The sequence below is a fragment of the Enhydra lutris genome, unplaced genomic scaffold (assembly GCF_002288905.1).
Source record: "Enhydra lutris kenyoni isolate GAN:26980312 unplaced genomic scaffold, ASM228890v2 scaffoldscaffold48, whole genome shotgun sequence".
NCBI lineage: Eukaryota > Metazoa > Chordata > Mammalia > Carnivora > Mustelidae > Enhydra > Enhydra lutris.
This window is the reverse complement of record NW_019154132.1, coordinates 17,105,792-17,114,233: the sequence shown is the minus strand read 5'-3', so window position 1 is coordinate 17,114,233 and position 8,442 is coordinate 17,105,792. Positions and strand designations below refer to the sequence as shown.

Below are 8,442 nucleotides of genomic sequence, written 5' to 3'. Positions count from 1 at the left end.
ACGGTTCTCCAGGCAACTTTTAATGGAGCGGAATTTGAAAATGTAAAGTTGCTTTCTGCTTACATACATCCAATAAAAGGGTCACCTATTTATTTATTCACTGTACACCTACAATATGCTGTCCCCAGGGCGGCAGTGAATAGGACACAGTTCCTGCCTTCAAGGAGTTTATAGTCTATAGAGAAAAAGGCAGACCGGAAGACAGGTGATTGCCACTCACAGGGGTAAATGTTACCTGGGCAACCACAGAGTGGTTGTAACACAAAGGAGAGGTCCCTAATTTAGTTAGCATGGGGCAAGGTGAGACACGAGGAATAGGTAAGAGGTTTCCAAATAATGAGGAAGAGGGAAGAGTGTGCTCCAAACCAGGCAAATGTACCCATGCCCCTGGGTGTGGGAGAGAGAAAGAGAGGAAAACAAAGGAGGGAGAGAAAGGAAGAACAAGGGCTTGCAAGTGGTTGAAACAGAGAAATGTGGCTAGAGCTCAGGGAACAATGTTGGAGAGGACCAAAAAAATGAGGCTTAGGAGATAATTAGGGCCAGACATGCGGCTAGGGTATGGGGGTAGAAAAGGGGAGCCTGGAAATGTTCAAGCAGGGATTTCATATCAAATCTTAGATTATCCCCTAGAACTTGAATTTCTAGCAACGTATCTTGCATAAACATATGATGTTTGGGGAGATGAAATTTCTCCCTAAGTCAAAGCTTTGCAAGCCTCAGCAGGTTGGAGTGGACATCAGGATATGGTGACACAGGGCTTTCATCAGAGAACAATCCATCAAGCTGGGGTAGGTATAGGACAAAAATCAGACGTATTTCGTGGAACCAGAGGGAGGCTGGCAGGAAAACGTCAGAGGCTGGGTGGGAAAAGCAGATACCTCAATGGGGCTAGGACAAGAACCAAGGAGGACGCTTTCCCGTTGCGGCTTGAGTGGCGTTAGCTCGTGGGTCTGGGAGATCCGAAAACTGAGATCTTTGCGCCCCGACAGCTGCACCTCACGGCTCTGCAGCCATCACCATGCCACAAAATGAATATACAGAGTTACACCGGAAGCGCTATGGCTATCGTTTGGATTACCATGAGAAAAAGAGAAAGAAAGAAGGTCGAGAGGCTCACGAACATTCAAAGAAGGCAAAAAAGATGACTGGTCTGAAAGCTAAGCTCTACCATAAACAGCGCCATGCTGAGAAAATACAGATGAAAAAGACTATCAAGATGCATGAAAAGAGAAACACCAAACAAAAGAATGATGAGAAGACTCCACAAGGAGCAGTACCTGCATTATCTACTGGACAGGGAGGGACAGTCTCGAGCTAAAGTACTTTCTAATATGATTAAACAAAAACGAAAAGAGAAAGTGGGAAAATGGGAAGTTCCTTTACCCAAAGTTCGTGCCCAGGGAGAAACAGAAGTATTAAAAGTCATTTGAACAGGAAAGAGAAAGAAGAAAGCATGGAAGAGAATGGTCACTAAAGTCTGCTTTGTTGGAGATGGCTTTACTCGAAAACCACCTAAATATGAAAGATTCATTAGGCCAATGGGCTTACGTTTCAAAAAGGCCCATGTAACACATCCTAAATTGAAAGCCACCTTTTGCCTGCCAATAATTGGTGTAAAAAAAAAAATCCTTCATCCCCACTATATACAACTTTGGGTGTTATTACCAAAGGTACTGTAATTGAAGTGAACATAAGTGAGTTGGGCCTTGTGGCACAAGGAGGCAAAGTTATTTGGGGAAAATATGCCCAGGTTACCAACAATCCTGAAAAGGATGGATGCATAAATGCAGTCCTGCTGGTTTGACAGCAGTTCCAGACAAGTAATTCCTTATAATTACTGAAGACTACACACCAATCAGGAAGACAACCATTCCCGTGGTGGTTCTGAATACTATCAAACAGCCTTACGTATCTGCAGTCATCAAGAGAAGCATTTATTCTATTGTGAAAAACATTAAAATAGACATTTATTAAAAAAAAAAAAAAAAGAACCAAGGAGGATATCAAAAATCCTTTGCCCCAATCCCCCCAGACTGTAAACTAGATTCTCCAGCAGCTGTGAGTCACCCGGTTACTGCCATTCCTGGGTAGAACTCCCTAGATCAGTGTTCCTAAGATGTATTCCTTGGAATGAAGAAAAGTGTTCTGCAAAAAAAGAAGCTGCAAGAAATGTTGTACACCATGGTCTCTTTTTAGAGGAACACTACCGGCATGCTTTCGCATATTAAAGGCTCTGAGAAGTCCTGCAGTGAATTGTTAAACTTAGTATTTTTCAAACTCTTTGACCACGGAACCCTCTTCTCCTTCAGAATGCCTATTCAGAGCCTGTGGATGTCATGCTTTCTGGAAACACCATTGAAAACACAGATGTGGGCTTTGTACTAGGTGAAGAGAGGCCAGGTCCTCCGATAACTGGAATTCCTCTCATTCATGGAGATAAATTCCCTCAGCTGCTGTTGGAACTGGTGTTCCCTGTGTCCTCTGAGGGCCTGCGCAGTGGGGCAGGAGTCATTTCTACTTAGGAGGAAGACATCTAGGATCTTCCCTGGGAAACTCTTATCTTTGGGATCCTTGGGTCCTCTGTGGCCAGAGGCAGGTTCCTGGCGGCAGGACCCACCCTTCCTTCTTTTCATAAACACTCGTAGTCATTTTGTTGTAAGAGCTGGACTTGGCGGAGTATAAGCATAAAATAACTTTATTCTTTCTTCCCCTGTCCCTTCAAACCACACCATGGTCTAATTTTTCCTTGCCTGAGGACAGAATCATGGGCATCCCCTATGGCTTTCCCAGTCATTTTTAGAGAGTAAATGAAAAGCCCCTTGTTTGGGCATTAAAAAGTAAATCTGTTTGATAATCATATAATTCTCGAGTCCAGTATAAAAATCAGAACTTTCTATTTTACCCAATTAAGACTTCTTTCTTTCTCGAGTTTGGGCTTGGCCCAAGCCAGGAGGCAGGACAGAGGGCAGAGTCCGTTTTTCTTTTCTTTCTTTCCCCCTCCTCCTGCTCACCTGCTTGCGAGCTACCCTGTGTAGCCCCACCAAGCTACAGCCTGGGAGAGGGTTTGGGGAGAGGGTTTTGGGACAAGGACACAACAGGGCTCAGTTGGCCGGCGGTGATCCTGCTGCTGGTCCCTCTGGATGGCCAATGTTTTCTCTCATAGCGAGTTTTGCAGATTCTTCAGAGATGTGCCTAACAGCTCCCCGGTGGAGATGATGTGTTCCCCCCACCGCCCGCCCTGCTCCGGGTTGCTCATGATCTCTGGGCCTCCAGTGTCTACTCCCTCTGCCCCCAGGCAGGCCTCTTGGGAAGAATTATGTTTAAGCAAATCCCAGGCTAGCCACCTTCAAATCCAGCCCATACCAGACTGCCGTGGAGACACAGCGGACCCACAACGCACCCTGCCTTCACTCCACCCCGAGAGAGCAGCAGCTCCAGTTGCGTCCTCTCACCTCTAGACGTCCCTTGGCAAGAGTCAGATGCAAGTCCTCAAACAGGAAGCTTTGCATGTGGTTCTCTTCAAACTCTCCTTCTTTGACTCGAAGCCCACTTCTTCCTGTCTGTGGGGTTTGGATGCCTAGCATATTGAAAATTCTCACCAAAAAACATCTCCTTCCAGCGTAGATCATTCAAATTCAGTCTTAAAGACACAAGTGCAGGTAATTGGCTAATGCTGGCAAAACTGGTCTCCAATTCTCTCAACAACATCATGCCTGGGAGGGCCATGCCCAGCAAAGGGAGGCCCTCCTTTATCATCTGGGGGACACTTGGCACTATTGTATTGTTCTCTGTTTGGGGGAGCTTGGCTGAAACCAAGCCAGTGAGAGTCTCATTTTAACATCCTGGTGTTCACAATTTTCTTCCTCTGGAAATTTTAGTCTGAAGTGTGACAGTTTGCAGTATCACGAGGCATTGACAATATGCAGGATTCTATACAGATCCCAGTACCCCTAGCTTAAGTTTTAACCTTTAGAAAATTCATGTTTCCTGGGGCGCCTGGGTGGCTCAGTGGGTTAAAGCCTCTGCCTTTGGCTCAGGTCATGATCCCGGGGCCCTGGGATCGAGCCCCACATCGAGCCCCACATCGGGCTCTCTGCTCCTCAGGGAGCCTCCTTCCTCCTCTCTCTGCCTGCCTCTTTGCCTACCTGTGATCTCTGTCTGTCAGACAAATAAATAAAATCTTAAAAAAACAAATAAACAAACAAAAACAATAACAACAACTCGTATTTCCTAAAAAGAAGAAAAGAAAACTCCTATTTCCTCATTTGAAACTGTAATCTCTCCCAATTCCACATTATTGTCCTGCCCTCCTTGCTATTAATAAACCCTTGTTAGTAATGAGGATATTACTTGTTTTTAAACATATTTCTTTTCATTCTGATGAATGGAACGGGGTAAGGCTGTGTAATTCTAGAGCCATTTGGTTACCTGCATCTCTCTCCTTATATACATAAATAACTAAAAGATGAGGTAGGGTGTGATACATACTAGGGTCAAAGTAGTACAGAAGTTTGAGGAGGAAAAGATTGAAATTGACCTAAAAAGTTTATCTGGAAAAAGTGAGATTCACCCAAACTCTGTGACTTTGAGCAAGTTGCTGAACCTCTTTAAACTCGGGGGTTTGATAAATGGCTAAAAAGGACAAGGACATTCCAGGAATAAGAACCAGCTTGAGGGCTGCCTGGGTGGCTCAGTGAGTTAAGCCTCTGCCTTCAGCCCGGAACATGGCTTCAGGGTCCAGGGATCAAGTCCCACATCAGGCTCTCTGTTAAGCAGGGAGCCTGCTTCCCCCCCACTCTCTCTGCCTCTCTGCTTGTGATCTCTGTCTGTCAAATAAATAAATAAAAATCTTAAAAAAAAAAAAAAGAACCAGCTTGAGCAAAGAACATGGATGACAACGACAAGTGCCAGTAGAGTGTGCACAGAAATATATGGGCCAAGGGGCAATGTAATGGGAGATGGTTTTGCAAAGGTATTCCAGGGCTGTGTTTCGGAAGATTTTAATTACCAGTCTCATGATCTGATATTTGATTCCACAGGAAATAGAAAGCCACGGAATCCTCTTGGCAAGGAGGGGACATGCTATGATTGCTGTCCCCTGAAATGTGTGACACCTTCATCGTCTCTGGGTTCCTTGGATGTGTGCCAGAGTTAGAAGCTTTGCCTTCACGTGGTTCCTCTTAGCCTGTAATGATTCTCTCTTCTGGGCTGAAGGAACAGCGTGAGATGATGGAGGGGACGGCATTCTGGACCATCCAAAGGATAGAGGATTCCTAAATGTAACATTAAATGGGAGTAGAGAGTCTGGAAGACTGTAAGAGTGAGCTGGGAAGGTAGGTTACAGTGATGGCAGGAGGGCTGGAATGAATGTCCAGCTCCGAGGCATAGACTCTTCCATCAGCCATGGGCACCCCCTGCAGAGTGCCAAGTGGGGCAGTGACATCACAAGGGAGGTTGTGAGTAGAGAAATCAGATGCAGCCATCTGAAAATTAGTTTCTGTTTGTGTCTCCCCACAGCCACCTCATCATTTCCAGAGTTGGGTTTTTTTTGGCTTTGTTTTTAAATCCCTGGAGTTCTGACAAGGCTACAACAGTAATTCAGATGAATTCCAACGCCATACTTCCCCAATTAATTTCAAACAGATCAAACTTCTAGGCACTCCACGCCTCATCCCAACCAAAAATACTACCCCAGCTCCCACCCTTTGAACAATTTATAAATCTTAGGATAAGAGGCTTGGGTGTATTCTAAGAAACCCGCTTTTATTTTTCTTTTGAAGGGCAAAGCATTCAGCGACTCCTAGAAACACACGAGCCTTGCGTTGCCTTTGTGGCTGATGGAGAGAAGTAGGTTAAAGTAACTGAGCTTTTAATCTGAGCTGATGCAAGCACTTTGAGTCATTGTTAGCCAGGGATTGGCCCTCCTTAGGAGAATTATTGAGCACAAACACAAAGAAGGCATCTTGGAAATTCAGAGGGTCCACATAGGCTACCAGCGGGAAGTGGAGTGTGGGAATCTGTGCAGTTACTGCGATCCCAGGGCCATCATCCAGAGAGTGTAGGTTTGAACTGTGGAGCTGTATTTGAATCCAATATTGGCAATCGGCAACTGGTTCCCATCCTCCACTCAATAATATTTCATTCATCTCGCAGTAAGGCAACCTCCCATTTCACATAATTCAAGTTTTTGTTTTTGAGTCTCAGTCAGAGCATGACTAATGAGATAACCACATATTAGCAGTTTCAAGTGGATTCTAAAGATTGACTGAACAATGCCTCTGATTTGGGATTTTCAACAACGTAAAAGAATCCATAACAGCCCACAGTCCTACTGAGTCTCTCTCTGCAATGGATTTGTCCAACAAAAGCTCAGCACACCCTCACAAGCCTCAAAAACCTGGAGGACTAGACATAGATGTTGGTGTTTTCTCAAGAACTAGCCCCTCAGAGCCTGCTCTGCTTAGCCTGGCTCTTGACATCTGCCATAAGGATGAGCCAACATTTCCTCACTTGGTAACTAGTTGATGCTCTAAGGGATGAGATCATTGGGGCAGGCCAGGATTTTGGTGAACCAAGATGTATGTTTTTGTGACTTGAGTGAAAGAGAGAAAAAAAGAAAGGAAAAGAGAAGATGATGTGTTGTTTAGAAATGCATTTTATATACACATAAGCACCCATTTATAGGACTCGTCTAGAACAGGAAGAGCTACAGAGACAGAGAACAGATCAAAGGTTGCCTGAGATTGCAGACAAGGATTGACTGCAAATAGACATAAGGGAATTTTGGGGGTTATGCAAGAGTTCTAAAACTAGACTGTTGTGAAGGTTGCACAATAGTATGAATTTAATAAAACTGATCACACTGTACACTCAAAGAGGTAAGTTTTTTAAAACTGCACTTATAATAGCATCAGAAAGAATTAAATGCTTAGGAAAAAATTTAACCAAGGAGGTGTGTAAGACTTGTACTCTGAACACTACAGAACGTTGGTCAAAGAAATGAAAGAATGTATTAAAAAAAAAAATAGAAAGACATCCTATGATCATGGACCAGAGAACTTAATGTTGTTAGGATGTCAATACCCTCCAAATCTACAGAATCCATGCAATCTCTATCAAAATGTCAATGCCTTTTTTTTTTTTTTTTTGGCAGAAATTGAAAGGCCAATCTTCAAATTCATATAGAAGTACAGGAGGTCTCAGCCAAAAAATATTGTAAAAAACAAAGTTAGAGGACTCATAATTTTTATTCCAAAACTCACTACAGAACTACAGTATTTGAAGCAGTGGGGGTAGAAGCATAAGGACAGGCACATCAATCAGTGGGATAAAAACTGAGAATCCAGAAATAAATCCATGCATCTATGGCTAATTGATTTTTGACAAGGATGCCAAGACCATTCAATAGGGAAAGAATAGACTCTTCAACAAATGATACTGAAACAACTGGTTATCCATGTGCAAAATAAAATAGAGCTGGATTCCCTCCTATCTGCTACCATTTACAAAAAATTAACTCAAAATGGAGGAATGTCCTAAACGTAAGAGCTAAAACTATAAAACTCTTCAAATAAAACATAGGCATAAATCTCTATGACCTCAGATTTGCCAGTGGCTTCTTCGATCAGACACCAAAAGCATAAGCCACAAAAGAAAAAATAGATAAACAGGACTTCACCAAAATTAAAAGCTTGTTTGCATGAAAAGACACCAACTACAAAATATCCTATTAAAAGATGGGCAAAGGACTTGAATAGGCATTTCTCCAAAGAAGATAAGTGGCTAATAAGCACATGAAAATATAAGTTCAACATTACTAGCCATTAAGGAGCTGCAAGGCCAAATTACAGTGAGATAACACTTCACACCCACTAGGATGGTGAAGAAGATGATGATGGTGGTGGTGGTAGTATGTTGAGAAAATCACAAGCATTGGTGAGGAAGTGGAGAAATTGGGTCTTCCGTACATTGCTAGTGAGAATATAAAATTGAGCAGCTGGTGGAAAACCATTTGGTGGTTCTTCAAAATCTTAAACACAGCATTACCATAAGACCCAGTAATTTTAGTCCTAGATATATGCCCCCCAAAAATTGAAAGTAGGGCCTCAAACTTCCATGCCAATGTTTGTTGCAGCACTATTCACAATAACCAAAAGAAGTAAACAACGCAAATGTCTAACAGATGAACAGATAAACAAAATGTGGCCGACACCTACAATGAAATATACTCAGCCATAAAAAAGAAATAATACAACATGAATGAACGCTGAAAGCATTATGTTACATGAAATAAGCCAGGCACAAAAAGACAAACATTGTAAGATTCCATTTATACGAAATATCTAGATTAGGCAAATTCATCGAGGCAGAAGATAGAATGGTTGTTGTCAGGGACTGGGGAGAGGGAGAAATGCAAAGTCATTGTTTAATGGGTACAGATAT

The 8,442-nt window shown here is 43.0% G+C and overlaps 1 pseudogene; it reads left to right on the top strand.

The window, feature by feature from the left end:
* Nucleotides 1-1,018: 1,018 nt before the first annotated feature.
* On the top strand, nt 1,019-1,858 carry LOC111156753 (annotated as a pseudogene).
* The last annotated feature ends 6,584 nt before the right edge of the window (nt 1,859-8,442 follow it).